Here is a 21,508-nt window from a genome sequence, read left to right on the forward strand (position 1 = left end):
TAATCAGCATTCTACTGCCACAGAGTGGACAGAGAAACCATTTAGAATTTCCCTGAAAAAGAAAAAAAGCATACTTAGGCAGAGCTTTGTGGACAGGAAGGACATTAGAGCAAGTGAGCAATAAGCACTGCTTTTGTTAATTTACATAGGCAGAACAGAGACTGCTGGGAAAAGCCTGAAATTAAAGGCACAGAAAATGCCTGCTTCTGGAGAGAACACTAAGAAGCATTGAAAGTTTTTCCTCTGACCCTGGCCACTCTTAAGAGGAATCCTATGATAGTCAGCAGGACCCACCCTAAAAAGGAAGGGACAGCCATTTGGACCCTTTCCACCTTTCCTTGATCGAGCCTGATCGAGCCTGATTGAGCGCTGATTGAGCGGATAAGCACATAAGCACATGTACTTCTTATTTTGGGAAGGCATTGCTTAGCTTGTTACCAGCAGCTCAGTTATGTTATGATGTTAGAGGCTATGCAAGGAATGCTTTAGTCCTGCATTAGGCAGTTTTTATTGCTTCTTGCATTCAAGAGATAGATAATTAGCCAGAATCTGTGGCCCAGCTATTCACCTTGGCATTCCGATTTGCACAAAGGGAATAAGTATTTGAGAGAAAAGGCAAAATGTGTTTCTTATGTTGTTATGAACAGCTTTTTATTCTTTCTCTTTAGGCTTTAGCCAATGCAGAAATATATAAATAACTGCTGACTTCCTGTAAGACTTGTCCAATGCTGAGAAAAAATAAAAGGGGACACTTACAAATGATAGTGCTATCGTTTGAGAAAGGGTAAGTTGACACTGAATTTCCTGTGAATTCACAGACCAAGCATGAAAAAGACCCCAGCATGATCTTCATTGCAGGCTTAGAGCTGGTATTACCTTTTCAGAGGTGAGGGTCTTTCAACGGCTCGTTGGTCTAGGGGTATGATTCTCGCTTTGGGTGCGAGAGGTCCCGGGTTCAAATCCCGGACGAGCCCTTTCATTGGTGCTCTTTTGAAGTATGCATTTCAAAGCCAATATCAATTTTCTCTTTGCAGTAGTGGATGATTATTTGCTAGAGTCTCATGCTTTTAACCTTGCCCTGCCTGAGCAAATAGGAAACATTTCTCTTTAAGCATTTTGCAAAAATGCTGAACTTGCAAGGCATATACAAGCGTTCAGATAGGGCTGTCGGGCAGGTTGCATGAAAGAAATCTAAAACCAGATGCCCTTGGAATAGTCTGTTTTGAGCAGTTTCATCACAGAAGAATCACCTGTAGGTATCTGTTTCTGTAGTGTAGTGGTTATCACGTTCGCCTCACACGCGAAAGGTCCCCGGTTCGAAACCGGGCAGAAACACTAGTTATATTGTCTTGGCTGCAATGTTGAGAGTTGCCGTTTTGCATGAAATTGTCCAGGCCCTGAAGATGGGTTCATGCAGTCTCGTTCCAAGAAAGTGAATTCTCTTAAAAACAATAACATAATTGGCATGTGGATGTATCTGTTGATTCACAAACCTCACTTTCAAAAGAGCCCTGCATTTGGTTCAATGCTCAACCAGAACAAGCATTAACTTTGAGAATTGTTGGCACCAACAGGCCTCCTATTTTAGTGGAGTGTTTCTGGTTTTAAGTGCTGAGGCTTGGGCTCAATTCCTAGATGATCCTTCTCAAGGTGATGATACAAATGCATCGTCACCTTTTCGTTTAATGTCAGAATTGTATATTTCCATTTGGTGGTGTATGAATGCTTTCGACAGTATGGGGATTTTTTCTAGCCTTGCATGAATAAAAGCATATCACTCCTCTTTATGTATTTTTCTAATACATTTATATTTGCATCTCCTCTCCTAGCATGCATTTTTGACTATCTTACAGGCTGTATATAATAAGTATCAATTCAGGGGCGCTTCTACTACTCAAATCACAACTGTTCTATCACGACATTGATAAGCAATCTGCATCTGCTTCTGTTGTGTATTGGTTATCATATTTACCTGACGTGTGAAAGTCCCATGTTTGACAGTGCACGTTAACAAAGAAACCAATGATTTTTATTAAAAGTTGTCTTGTGTTTTGGTTACCTTGCATCAGCCAAAACGTGCCAGAGATGACTTCATTTGCAGTCACTTTAAAAGTAGGGATTCTCAAATAAATGGCAAGAGGTTGAAACAAATCCAAAGAAATGCATGGCATATCTATGAGTAGGTGTATGCATGTATCCATATATAAAGATAGATAGATAGATAGATAGATAGATAGATAGATAGATAGATAAATAGATAGATAGATAGATAGATAGATAGATAGATAGATAGATAGATAGATAGATAGATAGATAGATAGATAGATAGATAGATAGATAGATAGATAGATAGATAGATAGATAGATAGATAGATAGATAGATAGATAGATAGATAGATAGATAGATAGATAGATAGATATAGGGAGAGAGAGAGCGTTAATATAAACAGAGACTTTATTTTCAATCAAGCGGTATTTTCTTTCCTTTAGGAGCAGAATGTTCTGATCATCAGCGCACCAGAATGTAGTGCTTGGTTGGCAAGCATCACATATTGTGATGTGTTAGCTAAGAGTTCCATGTCCTTCAGACTCATATATTCCTCTGTAGTTGTACCTTGGTGATTCCACAAAACATGGCATCATAATCAGCATTCTACTGCCACAGAGTGGACAGAGAAACCATTTAGAATTTCCCTGAAAAAGAAAAAAAGCATACTTAGGCAGAGCTTTGTGGACAGGAAGGACATTAGAGCAAGTGAGGAATAAGCACTGCTTTTGTTAATTTACATATGCAGAACAGAGACTGCTGGGAAAAGCCTGAAATTAAAGGCACAGAAAATGCCTGCTTCTGGAGAGAACACTAAGAAGCATTGAAAGTTTTTCCTCTGACCCTGGCCACTCTTAAGAGGAATCCTATGATAGTCAGCAGGACCCACCCTAAAAAGGAAGGGACAGCCATTTGGACCCTTTCCACCTTTCCTATATCTCGCCTGATCGAGCCTGATCGAGCGCTAATTGAGCGGATAAGCACATAAGCACATGTACTTCTCATTTTGGGAAGGCATTGCTTAGCTTGTTACCAGCAGCTCAGTTATGTTATGATGTTAGAGGCTATGCAAGGAATGCTTTAGTCCTGCATTAGGCAGTTTTTATTGCTTCTTGCATTCAAGAGATAGATAATTAGCCAGAATCTGTGGCCCAGCTATTCACCTTGGCATTCCGATTTGCACAAAGGGAATAAGTATTTGAGAGAAAAGGCAAAATGTGTTTCTTATGTTGTTATGAACAGCTTTTTATTCTTTCTCTTTAGGCTCTAGCCAATGCAGAAATATATAAATAACTGCTGACTTCCTGTAAGACTTGTCCAATGCTGAGAAAAAATAAAAGGGGACACTTACAAATGATAGTGCTATCGTTTGAGAAAGGGTAAGTTGACACTGAATTTCCTGTGAATTCACAGACCAAGCATGAAAAAGACCCCAGCATGATCTTCATTGCGGGCTTAGAGCTGGTATTACCTTTTCAGAGGTGAGGGTCTTTCAATGGCTCGTTGGTCTAGGGGTATGATTTTCGCTTTGGGTGCGAGAGGTCCCGGGTTCAAATCCCGGACGAGCCCTTTCATTGGTGCTCTTTTGAAGTATGCATTTCAAAGCCAATATCAATTTTCTCTTTGCAGTAGTGGATGATTATTTGCTAGAGTCTCATTCTTTTAACCTTGCCCTGCCTGAGCAAATAGGAAACATTTCTCTTTAAGCATTTTGCAAAAATGCTGAACTTGCAAGGCATATACAAGCGTTCAGATAGGGCTGTCGGGCAGGTTGCATGAAAGAAATCTAAAACCAGATGCCCTTGGAATAGTCTGTTTTGAGCAGTTTCATCACAGAAGAATCACCTGTAGGTATCTGTTTCTGTAGTGTAGTGGTTATCACGTTCGCCTCACACGCGAAAGGTCCCCGGTTCGAAACCGGGCAGAAACACTAGTTATATTGTCTTGGCTGCAATGTTGAGAGTTGCCGTTTTGCATGAAATTGTCCAGGCCCTGAAGATGGGTTCATGCAGTCTCGTTCCAAGAAAGTGAATTCTCTTAAAAACAATAACATAATTGGCATGTGGATGTATCTGTTGATTCACAAACCTCACTTTCAAAAGAGCCCTGCATTCGGTTCAATGCTCAACCAGAACAAGCATTAACTTTGAGAATTGTTGGCACCAACAGGCCTCCTATTTTAGTGGAGTGTTTCTGGTTTTAAGTGCTGAGGCTTGGGCTCAATTCCTAGATGATCCTTCTCAAGGTGATGATACAAATGCATCGTCACCTTTTCGTTTAATGTCAGAATTGTTTATTTCCATTTGGTGGTGTATGAATGCTTTCGACAGTATGGGGATTTTTTCTAGCCTTGCATGAATAAAAGCATATCACTCCTCTTTATGTATTTTTCTAATACATTTATATTTGCATCTCCTCTCCTAGCATGCATTTTTGACTATCTTACAGGCTGTATATAATAAGTATCAATTCAGGGGCGCTTCTACTACTCAAATCACAACTGTTCTATCACGACATTGATAAGCAATCTGCATCTGCTTCTGTTGTGTATTGGTTATCATATTTACCTGACGTGTGAAAGTCCCATGTTTGACAGTGCACGTTAACAAAGAAACCAATGATTTTTATTAAAAGTTGTCTTGTGTTTTGGTTACCTTGCATCAGCCAAAACGTGCCAGAGATGACTTCATTTGCAGTCACTTGAAAAGTAGGGATTCTCAAATAAATGGCAAGAGGTTGAAACAAATCCAAAGAAATGCATGGCATATCTATGAGTAGGTGTATGCATGTATCCATATATAAAGATAGATAGATAGATAGATAGATAGAGATATAGATAGATAGATAGATAGATAGATAGATAGATAGATAGATAGATAGATAGATAGATAGATAGATAGATAGATAGATAGATAGATAGATATAGGGAGAGAGAGAGCGTTAATATAAACAGAGACTTTATTTTCAATCAAGCGGTATTTTCTTTCCTTTAGGAGCAGAATGTTCTGATCATCAGCGCACCAGAATGTAGTGCTTGGTTGGCAAGCATCACATATTGTGATGTGTTAGCTAAGAGTTCCATGTCCTTCAGACTCATATATTCCTCTGTAGTTGTACCTTGGTGATTCCACAAAACATGGCATCATAATCAGCATTCTACTGCCACAGAGTGGACAGAGAAACCATTTAGAATTTCCCTGAAAAAGAAAAAAAGCATACTTAGGCAGAGCTTTGTGGACAGGAAGGACATTAGAGCAAGTGAGCAATAAGCACTGCTTTTGTTAATTTACATAGGCAGAACAGAGACTGCTGGGAAAAGCCTGAAATTAAAGGCACAGAAAATGCCTGCTTCTGGAGAGAACACTAAGAAGCATTGAAAGTTTTTCCTCTGACCCTGGCCACTCTTAAGAGGAATCCTATGATAGTCAGCAGGACCCACCCTAAAAAGGAAGGGACAGCCATTTGGACCCTTTCCACCTTTCCTTGATCGAGCCTGATCGAGCCTGATTGAGCGCTGATTGAGCGGATAAGCACATAAGCACATGTACTTCTTATTTTGGGAAGGCATTGCTTAGCTTGTTACCAGCAGCTCAGTTATGTTATGATGTTAGAGGCTATGCAAGGAATGCTTTAGTCCTGCATTAGGCAGTTTTTATTGCTTCTTGCATTCAAGAGATAGATAATGAGCCAGAATCTGTGGCCCAGCTATTCACCTTGGCATTCCGATTTGCACAAAGGGAATAAGTATTTGAGAGAAAAGGCAAAATGTGTTTCTTATGTTGTTATGAACAGCTTTTTATTCTTTCTCTTTAGGCTCTAGCCAATGCAGAAATATATAAATAACTGCTGACTTCCTGTAAGACTTGTCCAATGCTGAGAAAAAATAAAAGGGGACACTTACAAATGATAGTGCTATCGTTTGAGAAAGGGTAAGTTGACACTGAATTTCCTGTGAATTCACAGACCAAGCATGAAAAAGACCCCAGCATGATCTTCATTGCGGGCTTAGAGCTGGTATTACCTTTTCAGAGGTGAGGTGCTTTCAACGGCTCGTTGGTCTAGGGGTATGATTCTCGCTTTGGGTGCGAGAGGTCCCGGGTTCAAATCCCGGACGAGCCCTTTCATTGGTGCTCTTTTGAAGTATGCATTTCAAAGCCAATATCAATTTTCTCTTTGCAGTAGTGGATGATTATTTGCTAGAGTCTCATGCTTTTAACCTTGCCCTGCCTGAGCAAATAGGAAACATTTCTCTTTAAGCATTTTGCAAAAATGCTGAACTTGCAAGGCATATACAAGCGTTCAGATAGGGCTGTCGGGCAGGTTGCATGAAAGAAATCTAAAACCAGATGCCCTTGGAATAGTCTGTTTTGAGCAGTTTCATCACAGAAGAATCACCTGTAGGTATCTGTTTCTGTAGTGTAGTGGTTATCACGTTCGCCTCACACGCGATAGGTCCCCGGTTCGAAACCGGGCAGAAACACTAGTTATATTGTCTTGGCTGCAATGTTGAGAGTTGCAGTTTTGCATGAAATTGTCCAGGCCCTGAAGGTGGGTTCATGCAGTGTCGTTCCAAGAAAGGGAATTCTCTTAAAAACAATAACATAATTGGCATGTGGATGTATCTGTTGATTCACAGACCTCACTTTCAAAAGAGCCCTGCATTCGGTTCAATGCTCAACCAGAACAAGCATTAACTTTGAGAATTGTTGGCACCAACAGGCCTCCTATTTTAGTGGAGTGTTTCTGGTTTTAAGTGCTGAGGCTTGGGCTCAATTCCTAGATGATCCTTCTCAAGGTGATGATACAAATGCATCGTCACCTTTTCGTTTAATGTCAGAATTGTTTATTTCCATTTGGTGGTGTATGAATGCTTTCGACAGTATGGGGATTTTTTCTAGCCTTGCATGAATAAAAGCATATCACTCCTCTTTATGTATTTTTCTAATACATTTATATTTGCATCTCCTCTCCTAGCATGCATTTTTGACTATCTTACAGGCTGTATATAATAAGTATCAATTCAGGGGCGCTTCTACTACTCAAATCACAACTGTTCTATCACGACATTGATAAGCAATCTGCATCTGCTTCTGTTGTGTATTGGTTATCATATTTACCTGACGTGTGAAAGTCCCATGTTTGACAGTGCACGTTAACAAAGAAACCAATGATTTTTATTAAAAGTTGTCTTGTGTTTTGGTTACCTTGCATCAGCCAAAACGTGCCAGAGATGACTTCATTTGCAGTCACTTGAAAAGTAGGGATTCTCAAATAAATGGCAAGAGGTTGAAACAAATCCAAAGAAATGCATGGCATATCTATGAGTAGGTGTATGCATGTATCCATATATAAAGATAGATAGATAGATAGATAGATAGATAGATAGATAGATAGATAGATAGATAGATAGATAGATAGATAGATAGATAGATAGATAGATAGATAGATAGATAGATAGATAGATAGATAGATAGATAGATAGATAGATAGATAGATAGATATAGGGAGAGAGAGAGCGTTAATATAAACAGAGACTTTATTTTCAATCAAGCGGTATTTTCTTTCCTTTAGGAGCAGAATGTTCTGATCATCAGCGCACCAGAATGTAGTGCTTGGTTGGCAAGCATCACATATTGTGATGTGTTAGCTAAGAGTTCCATGTCCTTCAGACTCATATATTCCTCTGTAGTTGTACCTTGGTGATTCCACAAAACATGGCATCATAATCAGCATTCTACTGCCACAGAGTGGACAGAGAAACCATTTAGAATTTCCCTGAAAAAGAAAAAAAGCATACTTAGGCAGAGCTTTGTGGACAGGAAGGACATTAGAGCAAGTGAGGAATAAGCACTGCTTTTGTTAATTTACATAGGCAGAACAGAGACTGCTGGGAAAAGCCTGAAATTAAAGGCACAGAAAATGTCTGCTTCTGGAGAGAACACTAAGAAGCATTGAATGTTTTTCCTCTGACCCTGGCCACTCTTAAGAGGAATCCTATGATAGTCAGCAGGACCCACCCTAAAAAGGAAGGGACAGCCATTTGGACCCTTTCCACCTTTCCTTGATCGAGCCTGATCGAGCCTGATTGAGCGCTGATTGAGCGGATAAGCACATAAGCACATGTACTTCTCATTTTGGGAAGGCATTGCTTAGCTTGTTACCAGCAGCTCAGTTATGTTATGATGTTAGAGGCTATGCAAGGAATGCTTTAGTCCTGCATTAGGCAGTTTTTATTGCTTCTTGCATTCAAGAGATAGATAATTAGCCAGAATCTGTGGCCCAGCTATTCACCTTGGCATTCCGATTTGCACAAAGGGAATAAGTATTTGAGAGAAAAGGCAAAATGTGTTTCTTATGTTGTTATGAACAGCTTTTTATTCTTTCTCTTTAGGCTCTAGCCAATGCAGAAATATATAAATAACTGCTGACTTCCTGTAAGACTTGTCCAATGCTGAGAAAAAATAAAAGGGGACACTTACAAATGATAGTGCTATCGTTTGAGAAAGGGTAAGTTGACACTGAATTTCCTGTGAATTCACAGACCAAGCATGAAAAAGACCCCAGCATGATCTTCATTGCGGGCTTAGAGCTGGTATTACCTTTTCAGAGGTGAGGGTCTTTCAACGGCTCGTTGGTCTAGGGGTATGATTCTCGCTTTGGGTGCGAGAGGTCCCGGGTTCAAATCCCGGACGAGCCCTTTCATTGGTGCTCTTTTGAAGTATGCATTTCAAAGCCAATATCAATTTTCTCTTTGCAGTAGTGGATGATTATTTGCTAGAGTCTCATGCTTTTAACCTTGCCCTGCCTGAGCAAATAGGAAACATTTCTCTTTAAGCATTTTGCAAAAATGCTGAACTTGCAAGGCATATACAAGCGTTCAGATAGGGCTGTCGGGCAGGTTGCATGAAAGAAATCTAAAACCAGATGCCCTTGGAATAGTCTGTTTTGAGCAGTTTCATCACAGAAGAATCACCTGTAGGTATCTGTTTCTGTAGTGTAGTGGTTATCACGTTCGCCTCACACGCGAAAGGTCCCCGGTTCGAAACCGGGCAGATACACTAGTTATATTGTCTTGGCTGCAATGTTGAGAGTTGCCGTTTTGCATGAAATTGTCCAGGCCCTGAAGGTGGGTTCATGCAGTCTCGTTCCAAGAAAGTGAATTCTCTTAAAAACAATAACATAATTGGCATGTGGATGTATCTGTTGATTCACAGACCTCACTTTCAAAAGAGCCCTGCATTCGGTTCAATGCTCAACCAGAACAAGCATTAACTTTGAGAATTGTTGGCACCAACAGGCCTCCTATTTTAGTGGAGTGTTTTTGGTTTTAAGTGCTGAGGCTTGGGCTCAATTCCTAGATGATCCTTCTCAAGGTGATGATACAAATGCATCGTCACCTTTTCGTTTAATGTCAGAATTGTTTATTTCCATTTGGTGGTGTATGAATGCTTTCGACAGTATGGGGATTTTTTCTAGCCTTGCATGAATAAAAGCATATCACTCCTCTTTATGTATTTTTCTAATACATTTATATTTGCATCTCCTCTCCTAGCATACATTTTTGACTATCTTACAGGCTGTATATAATAAGTATCAATTCAGGGGCGCTTCTACTACTCAAATCACAACTGTTCTATCACGACATTGATAAGCAATCTGCATCTGCTTCTGTTGTGTATTGGTTATCATATTTACCTGACGTGTGAAAGTCCCATGTTTGACAGTGCACGTTAACAAAGAAACCAATGATTTTTATTAAAAGTTGTCTTGTGTTTTGGTTACCTTGCATCAGCCAAAACGTGCCAGAGATGACTTCATTTGCAGTCACTTGAAAAGTAGGGATTCTCAAATAAATGGCAAGAGGTTGAAACAAATCCAAAGAAATGCATGGCATATCTATGAGTAGGTGTATGCATGTATCCATATATAAAGATAGATAGATAGATAGATAGATAGAGATATAGATAGATAGATAGATAGATAGATAGATAGATAGATAGATAGATAGATAGATAGATATAGGGAGAGAGAGAGCGTTAATATAAACAGAGACTTTATTTTCAATCAAGCGGTATTTTCTTTCCTTTAGGAGCAGAATGTTCTGATCATCAGCGCACCAGAATGTAGTGCTTGGTTGGCAAGCATCACATATTGTGATGTGTTAGCTAAGAGTTCCATGTCCTTCAGACTCATATATTCCTCTGTAGTTGTACCTTGGTGATTCCACAAAACATGGCATCATAATCAGCATTCTACTGCCACAGAGTGGACAGAGAAACCATTTAGAATTTCCCTGAAAAAGAAAAAAAGCATACTTAGGCAGAGCTTTGTGGACAGGAAGGACATTAGAGCAAGTGAGCAATAAGCACTGCTTTTGTTAATTTACATAGGCAGAACAGAGACTGCTGGGAAAAGCCTGAAATTAAAGGCACAGAAAATGCCTGCTTCTGGAGAGAACACTAAGAAGCATTGAAAGTTTTTCCTCTGACCCTGGCCACTCTTAAGAGGAATCCTATGATAGTCAGCAGGACCCACCCTAAAAAGGAAGGGACAGCCATTTGGACCCTTTCCACCTTTCCTTGATCGAGCCTGATCGAGCCTGATCGAGCGCTGATTGAGCGGATAAGCACATAAGCACATGTACTTCTTATTTTGGGAAGGCATTGCTTAGCTTGTTACCAGCAGCTCAGTTATGTTATGATGTTAGAGGCTATGCAAGGAATGCTTTAGTCCTGCATTAGGCAGTTTTTATTGCTTCTTGCATTCAAGAGATAGATAATTAGCCAGAATCTGTGGCCCAGCTATTCACCTTGGCATTCCGATTTGCACAAAGGGAATAAGTATTTGAGAGAAAAGGCAAAATGTGTTTCTTATGTTGTTATGAACAGCTTTTTATTCTTTCTCTTTAGGCTTTAGCCAATGCAGAAATATATAAATAACTGCTGACTTCCTGTAAGACTTGTCCAATGCTGAGAAAAAATAAAAGGGGACACTTACAAATGATAGTGCTATCGTTTGAGAAAGGGTAAGTTGACACTGAATTTCCTGTGAATTCACAGACCAAGCATGAAAAAGACCCCAGCATGATCTTCATTGCGGGCTTAGAGCTGGTATTACCTTTTCAGAGGTGAGGGTCTTTCAACGGCTCGTTGGTCTAGGGGTATGATTCTCGCTTTGGGTGCGAGAGGTCCCGGGTTCAAATCCCGGACGAGCCCTTTCATTGGTGCTCTTTTGAAGTATGCATTTCAAAGCCAATATCAATTTTCTCTTTGCAGTAGTGGATGATTATTTGCTAGAGTCTCATGCTTTTAACCTTGCCCTGCCTGAGCAAATAGGAAACATTTCTCTTTAAGCATTTTGCAAAAATGCTGAACTTGCAAGGCATATACAAGCGTTCAGATAGGGCTGTCGGGCAGGTTGCATGAAAGAAATCTAAAACCAGATGCCCTTGGAATAGTCTGTTTTGAGCAGTTTCATCACAGAAGAATCACCTGTAGGTATCTGTTTCTGTAGTGTAGTGGTTATCACGTTCGCCTCACACGCGAAAGGTCCCCGGTTCGAAACCGGGCAGAAACACTAGTTATATTGTCTTGGCTGCAATGTTGAGAGTTGCCGTTTTGCATGAAATTGTCCAGGCCCTGAAGATGGGTTCATGCAGTCTCGTTCCAAGAAAGTGAATTCTCTTAAAAACAATAACATAATTGGCATGTGGATGTATCTGTTGATTCACAAACCTCACTTTCAAAAGAGCCCTGCATTCGGTTCAATGCTCAACCAGAACAAGCATTAACTTTGAGAATTTTTGGCACCAACAGGCCTCCTATTTTAGTGGAGTGTTTCTGGTTTTAAGTGCTGAGGCTTGGGCTCAATTCCTAGATGATCCTTCTCAAGGTGATGATACAAATGCATCGTCACCTTTTCGTTTAATGTCAGAATTGTTTATTTCCATTTGGTGGTGTATGAATGCTTTCGACAGTATGGGGATTTTTTCTAGCCTTGCATGAATAAAAGCATATCACTCCTCTTTATGTATTTTTCTAATACATTTATATTTGCATCTCCTCTCCTAGCATGCATTTTTGACTATCTTACAGGCTGTATATAATAAGTATCAATTCAGGGGCGCTTCTACTACTCAAATCACAACTGTTCTATCACGACATTGATAAGCAATCTGCATCTGCTTCTGTTGTGTATTGGTTATCATATTTACCTGACGTGTGAAAGTCCCATGTTTGACAGTGCACGTTAACAAAGAAACCAATGATTTTTATTAAAAGTTGTCTTGTGTTTTGGTTACCTTGCATCAGCCAAAACGTGCCAGAGATGACTTCATTTGCAGTCACTTGAAAAGTAGGGATTCTCAAATAAATGGCAAGAGGTTGAAACAAATCCAAAGAAATGCATGACATATCTATGAGTAGGTGTATGCATGTATCCATATATAAAGATAGATAGATAGATAGATAGATAGATAGATAGATAGATAGATAGATAGATAGATAGATAGATAGATAGATAGATAGATAGATAGATAGATAGATAGATAGATAGATAGATAGATAGATAGATATAGGGAGAGAGAGAGCGTTAATATAAACAGAGACTTTATTTTCAATCAAGCGGTATTTTCTTTCCTTTAGGAGCAGAATGTTCTGATCATCAGCGCACCAGAATGTAGTGCTTGGTTGGCAAGCATCACATATTGTGATGTGTTAGCTAAGAGTTCCATGTCCTTCAGACTCATATATTCCTCTGTAGTTGTACCTTGGTGATTCCACAAAACATGGCATCATAATCAGCATTCTACTGCCACAGAGTGGACAGAGAAACCATTTAGAATTTCCCTGAAAAAGAAAAAAAGCATACTTAGGCAGAGCTTTGTGGACAGGAAGGACATTAGAGCAAGTGAGGAATAAGCACTGCTTTTGTTAATTTACATAGGCAGAACAGAGACTGCTGGGAAAAGCCTGAAATTAAAGGCACAGAAAATGCCTGCTTCTGGAGAGAACACTAAGAAGCATTGAAGGTTTTTCCTCTGACCCTGGCCACTCTTAAGAGGAATCCTATGATAGTCAGCAGGACCCACCCTAAAAAGGAAGGGACAGCCATTTGGACCCTTTCCACCTTTCCTATATCTCGCCTGATCGAGCCTGATCGAGCGCTAATTGAGCGGATAAGCACATAAGCACATGTACTTCTCATTTTGGGAAGGCATTGCTTAGCTTGTTACCAGCAGCTCAGTTATGTTATGATGTTAGAGGCTATGCAAGGAATGCTTTAGTCCTGCATTAGGCAGTTTTTATTGCTTCTTGCATTCAAGAGATAGATAATTAGCCAGAATCTGTGGCCCAGCTATTCACCTTGGCATTCCGATTTGCACAAAGGGAATAAGTATTTGAGAGAAAAGGCAAAATGTGTTTCTTATGTTGTTATGAACAGCTTTTTATTCTTTCTCTTTAGGCTCTAGCCAATGCAGAAATATATAAATAACTGCTGACTTCCTGTAAGACTTGTCCAATGCTGAGAAAAAATAAAAGGGGACACTTACAAATGATAGTGCTATCGTTTGAGAAAGGGTAAGTTGACACTGAATTTCCTGTGAATTCACAGACCAAGCATGAAAAAGACCCCAGCATGATCTTCATTGCGGGCTTAGAGCTGGTATTACCTTTTCAGAGGTGAGGGTCTTTCAACGGCTCGTTGGTCAAGGGGTATGATTTTCGCTTTGGGTGCGAGAGGTCCCGGGTTCAAATCCCGGACGAGCCCTTTCATTGGTGCTCTTTTGAAGTATGCATTTCAAAGCCAATATCAATTTTCTCTTTGCAGTAGTGGATGATTATTTGCTAGAGTCTCATGCTTTTAACCTTGCCCTGCCTGAGCAAATAGGAAACATTTCTCTTTAAGCATTTTGCAAAAATGCTGAACTTGCAAGGCATATACAAGCGTTCAGATAGGGCTGTCGGGCAGGTTGCATGAAAGAAATCTAAAACCAGATGCCCTTGGAATAGTCTGTTTTGAGCAGTTTCGTCACAGAAGAATCACCTGTAGGTATCTGTTTATGTAGTGTAGTGGTTATCACGTTCGCCTCACACGCGAAAGGTCCCCGGTTCGAAACCGGGCAGAAACACTAGTTATATTGTCTTGGCTGCAATGTTGAGAGTTGCCGTTTTGCATGAAATTGTCCAGGCCCTGAAGATGGGTTCATGCAGTCTCGTTCCAAGAAAGTGAATTCTCTTAAAAACAATAACATAATTGGCATGTGGATGTATCTGTTGATTCACAAACCTCACTTTCAAAAGAGCCCTGCATTCGGTTCAATGCTCAACCAGAACAAGCATTAACTTTGAGAATTGTTGGCACCAACAGGCCTCCTATTTTAGTGGAGTGTTTCTGGTTTTAAGTGCTGAGGCTTGGGCTCAATTCCTAGATGATCCTTCTCAAGGTGATGATACAAATGCATCGTCACCTTTTCGTTTAATGTCAGAATTGTTTATTTCCATTTGGTGGTGTATGAATGCTTTCGACAGTATGGGGATTTTTTCTAGCCTTGCATGAATAAAAGCATATCACTCCTCTTTATGTATTTTTCTAATACATTTATATTTGCATCTCCTCTCCTAGCATGCATTTTTGACTATCTTACAGGCTGTATATAATAAGTATCAATTCAGGGGCGCTTCTACTACTCAAATCACAACTGTTCTATCACGACATTGATAAGCAATCTGCATCTGCTTCTGTTGTGTATTGGTTATCATATTTACCTGACGTGTGAAAGTCCCATGTTTGACAGTGCACGTTAACAAAGAAACCAATGATTTTTATTAAAAGTTGTCTTGTGTTTTGGTTACCTTGCATCAGCCAAAACGTGCCAGAGATGACTTCATTTGCAGTCACTTGAAAAGTAGGGATTCTCAAATAAATGGCAAGAGGTTGAAACAAATCCAAAGAAATGCATGGCATATCTATGAGTAGGTGTATGCATGTATCCATATATAAAGATAGATAGATAGATAGATAGATAGAGATATAGATAGATAGATAGATAGATAGATAGATAGATAGATAGATAGATAGATAGATAGATAGATAGATAGATAGATAGATAGATAGATAGATAGATAGATAGATAGATAGATAGATAGATAGATAGATAGATAGATAGATAGATAGATAGATAGATAGATAGATAGATAGATAGATAGATAGATAGATAGATAGATAGATAGATAGATAGATAGATAGATAGATAGATAGATAGATAGATAGATAGATATAGGGAGAGAGAGAGCGTTAATATAAACAGAGACTTTATTTTCAATCAAGCGGTATTTTCTTTCCTTTAGGAGCAGAATGTTCTGATCATCAGCGCACCAGAATGTAGTGCTTGGTTGGCAAGCATCACATATTGTGATGTGTTAGCTAAGAGTTCCATGTCCTTCAGACTCATATATTCCTCTGTAGTTGTACCTTGGTGATTCCACAAAACATGGCATCATAATCAGCATTCTACTGCCACAGAGTGGACAGAGAAACCATTTAGAATTTCCCTGAAAAAGAAAAAAAGCATACTTAGGCAGAGCTTTGTGGACAGGAAGGACATTAGAGCAAGTGAGGAATAAGCACTGCTTTTGTTAATTTACATAGGCAGAACAGAGACTGCTGGGAAAAGCCTGAAATTAAAGGCACAGAAAATGCCTGCTTCTGGAGAGAACACTAAGAAGCATTGAATGTTTTTCCTCTGACCCTGGCCACTCTTAAGAGGAATCCTATGATAGTCAGCAGGACCCACCCTAAAAAGGAAGGGACAGCCATTTGGACCCTTTCCACCTTTCCTATATCTCGCCTGATCGAGCCTGATTGAGCGCTGATTGAGCGGATAAGCACATAAGCACATGTACTTCTCATTTTGGGAAGGCATTGCTTAGCTTGTTACCAGCAGCTCAGTTATGTTATGATGTTAGAGGCTATGCAAGGAATGCTTTAGTCCTGCATTAGGCAGTTTTTATTGCTTCTTGCATTCAAGAGATAGATAATTAGCCAGAATCTGTGGCCCAGCTATTCACCTTGGCATTCTGATTTGCACAAAGGGAATAAGTATTTGAGAGAAAAGGCAAAATGTGTTTCTTATGTTGTTATGAACAGCTTTTTATTCTTTCTCTTTAGGCTCTAGCCAATGCAGAAATATATAAATAACTGCTGACTTCCTGTAAGACTTGTCCAATGCTGAGAAAAAATAAAAGGGGACACTTACAAATGATAGTGCTATCGTTTGAGAAAGGGTAAGTTGACACTGAATTTCCTGTGAATTCACAGACCAAGCATGAAAAAGACCCCAGCATGATCTTCATTGCGGGCTTAGAGCTGGTATTACCTTTTCAGAGGTGAGGGTCTTTCAACGGCTCGTTGGTCTAGGGGTATGATTCTCGCTTTGGGTGCGAGAGGTCCCGGGTTCAAATCCCGGACGAGCCCTTTCATTGGTGCTCTTTTGAAGTATGCATTTCAAAGCCAATATCAATTTTCTCTTTGCAGTAGTGGATGATTATTTGCTAGAGTCTCATGCTTTTAACCTTGCCCTGCCTGAGCAAATAGGAAACATTTCTCTTTAAGCATTTTGCAAAAATGCTGAACTTGCAAGGCATATACAAGCGTTCAGATAGGGCTGTCGGGCAGGTTGCATGAAAGAAATCTAAAACCAGATGCCCTTGGAATAGTCTGTTTTGAGCAGTTTCATCACAGAAGAATCACCTGTAGGTATCTGTTTCTGTAGTGTAGTGGTTATCACGTTCGCCTCACACGCGAAAGGTCCCCGGTTCGAAACCGGGCAGATACACTAGTTATATTGTCTTGGCTGCAATGTTGAGAGTTGCCGTTTTGCATGAAATTGTCCAGGCCCTGAAGGTGGGTTCATGCAGTCTTGTTCCAAGAAAGTGAATTCTCTTAAAAACAATAACATAATTGGCATGTGGATGTATCTGTTGATTCACAGACCTCACTTTCAAAAGAGCCCTGCATTCGGTTCAATGCTCAACCAGAACAAGCATTAACTTTGAGAATTGTTGGCACCAACAGGCCTCCTATTTTAGTGGAGTGTTTTTGGTTTTAAGTGCTGAGGCTTGGGCTCAATTCCTAGATGATCCTTCTCAAGGTGATGATACAAATGCATCGTCACCTTTTCGTTTAATGTCAGAATTGTTTATTTCCATTTGGTGGTGTATGAATGCTTTCGACAGTATGGGGATTTTTTCTAGCCTTGCATGAATAAAAGCATATCACTCCTCTTTATGTATTTTTCTAATACATTTATATTTGCATCTCCTCTCCTAGCATGCATTTTTGACTATCTTACAGGCTGTATATAATAAGTATCAATTCAGGGGCGCTTCTACTACTCAAATCACAACTGTTCTATCACGACATTGATAAGCAATCTGCATCTGCTTCTGTTGTGTATTGGTTATCATATTTACCTGACGTGTGAAAGTCCCATGTTTGACAGTGCACGTTAACAAAGAAACCAATGATTTTTATTAAAAGTTGTCTTGTGTTTTGGTTACCTTGCATCAGCCAAAACGTGCCAGAGATGACTTCATTTGCAGTCACTTGAAAAGTAGGGATTCTCAAATAAATGGCAAGAGGTTGAAACAAATCCAAAGAAATGCATGGCATATCTATGAGTAGGTGTATGCATGTATCCATATATAAAGATAGATAGATAGATAGATAGATAGAGATATAGATAGATAGATAGATAGATAGATAGATAGATAGATAGATAGATAGATAGATAGATAGATAGATAGATAGATAGATAGATAGATAGATAGATAGATAGATAGATAGATAGATATAGGGAGAGAGAGAGCGTTAATATAAACAGAGACTTTATTTTCAATCAAGCGGTATTTTCTTTCCTTTAGGAGCAGAATGTTCTGATCATCAGCGCACCAGAATGTAGTGCTTGGTTGGCAAGCATCACATATTGTGATGTGTTAGCTAAGAGTTCCATGTCCTTCAGACTCATATATTCCTCTGTAGTTGTACCTTGGTGATTCCACAAAACATGGCATCATAATCAGCATTCTACTGCCACAGAGTGGACAGAGAAACCATTTAGAATTTCCCTGAAAAAGAAAAAAAGCATACTTAGGCAGAGCTTTGTGGACAGGAAGGACATTAGAGCAAGTGAGCAATAAGCACTGCTTTTGTTAATTTACATAGGCAGAACAGAGACTGCTGGGAAAAGCCTGAAATTAAAGGCACAGAAAATGCCTGCTTCTGGAGAGAACACTAAGAAGCATTGAAAGTTTTTCCTCTGACCCTGGCCACTCTTAAGAGGAATCCTATGATAGTCAGCAGGACCCACCCTAAAAAGGAAGGGACAGCCATTTGGACCCTTTCCACCTTTCCTTGATCGAGCCTGATCGAGCCTGATCGAGCCTGATTGATTGAGCGCTGATTGAGCGGATAAGCACATAAGCACATGTACTTCTTATTTTGGGAAGGCATTGCTTAGCTTGTTACCAGCAGCTCAGTTATGTTATGATGTTAGAGGCTATGCAAGGAATGCTTTAGTCCTGCATTAGGCAGTTTTTATTGCTTCTTGCATTCAAGAGATAGATAATTAGCCAGAATCTGTGGCCCAGCTATTCACCTTGGCATTCCGATTTGCACAAAGGGAATAAGTATTTGAGAGAAAAGGCAAAATGTGTTTCTTATGTTGTTATGAACAGCTTTTTATTCTTTCTCTTTAGGCTTTAGCCAATGCAGAAATATATAAATAACTGCTGACTTCCTGTAAGACTTGTCCAATGCTGAGAAAAAATAAAAGGGGACACTTACAAATGATAGTGCTATCGTTTGAGAAAGGGTAAGTTGACACTGAATTTCCTGTGAATTCACAGACCAAGCATGAAAAAGACCCCAGCATGATCTTCATTGCGGGCTTAGAGCTGGTATTACCTTTTCAGAGGTGAGGGTCTTTCAACGGCTCGTTGGTCTAGGGGTATGATTCTCGCTTTGGGTGCGAGAGGTCCCGGGTTCAAATCCCGGACGAGCCCTTTCATTGGTGCTCTTTTGAAGTATGCATTTCAAAGCCAATATCAATTTTCTCTTTGCAGTAGTGGATGATTATTTGCTAGAGTCTCATGCTTTTAACCTTGCCCTGCCTGAGCAAATAGGAAACATTTCTCTTTAAGCATTTTGCAAAAATGCTGAACTTGCAAGGCATATACAAGCGTTCAGATAGGGCTGTCGGGCAGGTTGCATGAAAGAAATATAAAACCAGATGCCCTTGGAATAGTCTGTTTTGAGCAGTTTCATCACAGAAGAATCACCTGTAGGTATCTGTTTCTGTAGTGTAGTGGTTATCACGTTCGCCTCACACGCGAAAGGTCCCCGGTTCGAAACCGGGCAGAAACACTAGTTATATTGTCTTGGCTGCAATGTTGAGAGTAGCCGTTTTGCATGAAATTGTCCAGGCCCTGAAGATGGGTTCATGCAGTCTCGTTCCAAGAAAGTGAATTCTCTTAAAAACAATAACATAATTGGCATGTGGATGTATCTGTTGATTCACAAACCTCACTTTCAAAAGAGCCCTGCATTCGGTTCAATGCTCAACCAGAACAAGCATTAACTTTGAGAATTGTTGGCACCAACAGGCCTCCTATTTTAGTGGAGTGTTTCTGGTTTTAAGTGCTGAGGCTTGGGCTCAATTCCTAGATGATCCTTCTCAAGGTGATGATACAAATGCATCGTCACCTTTTCGTTTAATGTCAGAATTGTTTATTTCCATTTGGTGGTGTATGAATGCTTTCGACAGTATGGGGATTTTTTCTAGCCTTGCATGAATAAAAGCATATCACTCCTCTTTATGTATTTTTCTAATACATTTATATTTGCATCTCCTCTCCTAGCATGCATTTTTGACTATCTTACAGGCTGTATATAATAAGTATCAATTCAGGGGCGCTTCTACTACTCAAATCACAACTGTTCTATCACGACATTGATAAGCAATCTGCATCTGCTTCTGTTGTGTATTGGTTATCATATTTACCTGACGTGTGAAAGTCCCATGTTTGACAGTGCACGTTAACAAAGAAACCAATGATTTTTATTAAAAGTTGTCTTGTGTTTTGGTTACCTTGCATCAGCCAAAACGTGCCAGAGATGACTTCATTTGCAGTCACTTGAAAAGTAGGGATTCTCAAATAAATGGCAAGAGGTTGAAACAAATCCAAAGAAATGCATGGCATATCTATGAGTAGGTGTATGCATGTATCCATATATAAAGATAGATAGATAGATAGATAGATAGATAGATAGATAGATAGATAGATAGATAAATAGATAGATAGATAGATAGATAGATAGATAGATAGATAGATAGATAGATAGATAGATAGATAGATAGATAGATAGATAGATAGATAGATAGATAGATAGATAGATAGATAGATAGATAGATAGATAGATAGATAGATAGATAGATAGATAGATAGATAGATAGATAGATAGATAGATAGATAGATAGATAGATAGATATAGGGAGAGAGAGAGCGTTAATATAAACAGAGACTTTATTTTCAATCAAGCGGTATTTTCTTTCCTTTAGGAGCAGAATGTTCTGATCATCAGCGCACCAGAATGTAGTGCTTTGTTGGCAAGCATCACATATTGTGATGTGTTAGCTAAGAGTTCCATGTCCTTCAGACTCATATATTCCTCTGTAGTTGTACCTTGGTGATTCCACAAAACATGGCATCATAATCAGCATTCTACTGCCACAGAGTGGACAGAGAAACCATTTAGAATTTCCCTGAAAAAGAAAAAAAGCATACTTAGGCAGAGCTTTGTGGACAGGAAGGACATTAGAGCAAGTGAGGAATAAGCACTGCTTTTGTTAATTTACATAGGCAGAACAGAGACTGCTGGGAAAACCCTGAAATTAAAGGCACAGAAAATGCCTGCTTCTGGAGAGAACACTAAGAAGCATTGAAAGTTTTTCCTCTGACCCTGGCCACTCTTAAGAGGAATCCTATGATAGTCAGCAGGACCCACCCTAAAAAGGAAGGGACAGCCATTTGGACCCTTTCCACCTTTCCTTGATCGAGCCTGATCGAGCCTGATTGAGCGCTGATTGAGCGGATAAGCACATAAGCACATGTACTTCTCATTTTGGGAAGGCATTGCTTAGCTTGTTACCAGCAGCTCAGTTATGTTATGATGTTAGAGGCTATGCAAGGAATGCTTTAGTCCTGCATTAGGCAGTTTTTATTGCTTCTTGCATTCAAGAGATAGATAATTAGACAGAATCTGTGGCCCAGCTATTCACCTTGGCATTCCGATTTGCACAAAGGGAATAAGTATTTGAGAGAAAAGGCAAAATGTGTTTCTTATGTTGTTATGAACAGCTTTTTATTCTTTCTCTTTAGGCTCTAGCCAATGCAGAAATAT

At 39.6% G+C, this 21,508-nt stretch overlaps 16 non-coding genes across 16 annotated transcripts; all 16 read left to right on the plus strand.

The window, feature by feature from the left end:
- The first annotated feature begins 902 nt into the window (after positions 1-902).
- On the plus strand, positions 903-974 carry TRNAP-UGG (transfer RNA proline (anticodon UGG)). The gene has a single exon. It is a non-coding gene; the product is annotated as a tRNA-Pro (tRNA).
- Positions 975-1,262: 288 nt separating this feature from the next.
- Positions 1,263-1,335, plus strand: TRNAV-CAC (transfer RNA valine (anticodon CAC)). Its single transcript has one exon. It is a non-coding gene; the product is annotated as a tRNA-Val (tRNA).
- Positions 1,336-3,544: 2,209 nt separating this feature from the next.
- On the plus strand, positions 3,545-3,616 carry TRNAP-UGG (transfer RNA proline (anticodon UGG)). Its single transcript has one exon. It is a non-coding gene; the product is annotated as a tRNA-Pro (tRNA).
- Positions 3,617-3,904: 288 nt separating this feature from the next.
- On the plus strand, positions 3,905-3,977 carry TRNAV-CAC (transfer RNA valine (anticodon CAC)). Its single transcript has one exon. It is a non-coding gene; the product is annotated as a tRNA-Val (tRNA).
- A 2,117-nt stretch (positions 3,978-6,094) lies between these two features.
- Positions 6,095-6,166, plus strand: TRNAP-UGG (transfer RNA proline (anticodon UGG)). The gene has a single exon. It is a non-coding gene; the product is annotated as a tRNA-Pro (tRNA).
- Positions 6,167-6,454: 288 nt separating this feature from the next.
- Positions 6,455-6,527, plus strand: TRNAV-CAC (transfer RNA valine (anticodon CAC)). The gene has a single exon. It is a non-coding gene; the product is annotated as a tRNA-Val (tRNA).
- A 2,145-nt stretch (positions 6,528-8,672) lies between these two features.
- Positions 8,673-8,744, plus strand: TRNAP-UGG (transfer RNA proline (anticodon UGG)). The gene has a single exon. It is a non-coding gene; the product is annotated as a tRNA-Pro (tRNA).
- Positions 8,745-9,032: 288 nt separating this feature from the next.
- On the plus strand, positions 9,033-9,105 carry TRNAV-CAC (transfer RNA valine (anticodon CAC)). The gene has a single exon. It is a non-coding gene; the product is annotated as a tRNA-Val (tRNA).
- A 2,085-nt stretch (positions 9,106-11,190) lies between these two features.
- Positions 11,191-11,262, plus strand: TRNAP-UGG (transfer RNA proline (anticodon UGG)). Its single transcript has one exon. It is a non-coding gene; the product is annotated as a tRNA-Pro (tRNA).
- A 288-nt stretch (positions 11,263-11,550) lies between these two features.
- On the plus strand, positions 11,551-11,623 carry TRNAV-CAC (transfer RNA valine (anticodon CAC)). Its single transcript has one exon. It is a non-coding gene; the product is annotated as a tRNA-Val (tRNA).
- Positions 11,624-13,744: 2,121 nt separating this feature from the next.
- Positions 13,745-13,816, plus strand: TRNAP-UGG (transfer RNA proline (anticodon UGG)). The gene has a single exon. It is a non-coding gene; the product is annotated as a tRNA-Pro (tRNA).
- Positions 13,817-14,104: 288 nt separating this feature from the next.
- TRNAV-CAC (transfer RNA valine (anticodon CAC)) lies at positions 14,105-14,177 on the plus strand. The gene has a single exon. It is a non-coding gene; the product is annotated as a tRNA-Val (tRNA).
- Positions 14,178-16,450: 2,273 nt separating this feature from the next.
- Positions 16,451-16,522, plus strand: TRNAP-UGG (transfer RNA proline (anticodon UGG)). The gene has a single exon. It is a non-coding gene; the product is annotated as a tRNA-Pro (tRNA).
- A 288-nt stretch (positions 16,523-16,810) lies between these two features.
- Positions 16,811-16,883, plus strand: TRNAV-CAC (transfer RNA valine (anticodon CAC)). Its single transcript has one exon. It is a non-coding gene; the product is annotated as a tRNA-Val (tRNA).
- A 2,155-nt stretch (positions 16,884-19,038) lies between these two features.
- Positions 19,039-19,110, plus strand: TRNAP-UGG (transfer RNA proline (anticodon UGG)). The gene has a single exon. It is a non-coding gene; the product is annotated as a tRNA-Pro (tRNA).
- A 288-nt stretch (positions 19,111-19,398) lies between these two features.
- Positions 19,399-19,471, plus strand: TRNAV-CAC (transfer RNA valine (anticodon CAC)). The gene has a single exon. It is a non-coding gene; the product is annotated as a tRNA-Val (tRNA).
- Positions 19,472-21,508: the final 2,037 nt, after the last annotated feature.

The sequence above is a fragment of the Lissotriton helveticus genome, chromosome 8, assembly GCF_964261635.1.
Source record: "Lissotriton helveticus chromosome 8, aLisHel1.1, whole genome shotgun sequence".
Taxonomy (NCBI): Eukaryota; Metazoa; Chordata; class Amphibia; order Caudata; family Salamandridae; genus Lissotriton; species Lissotriton helveticus.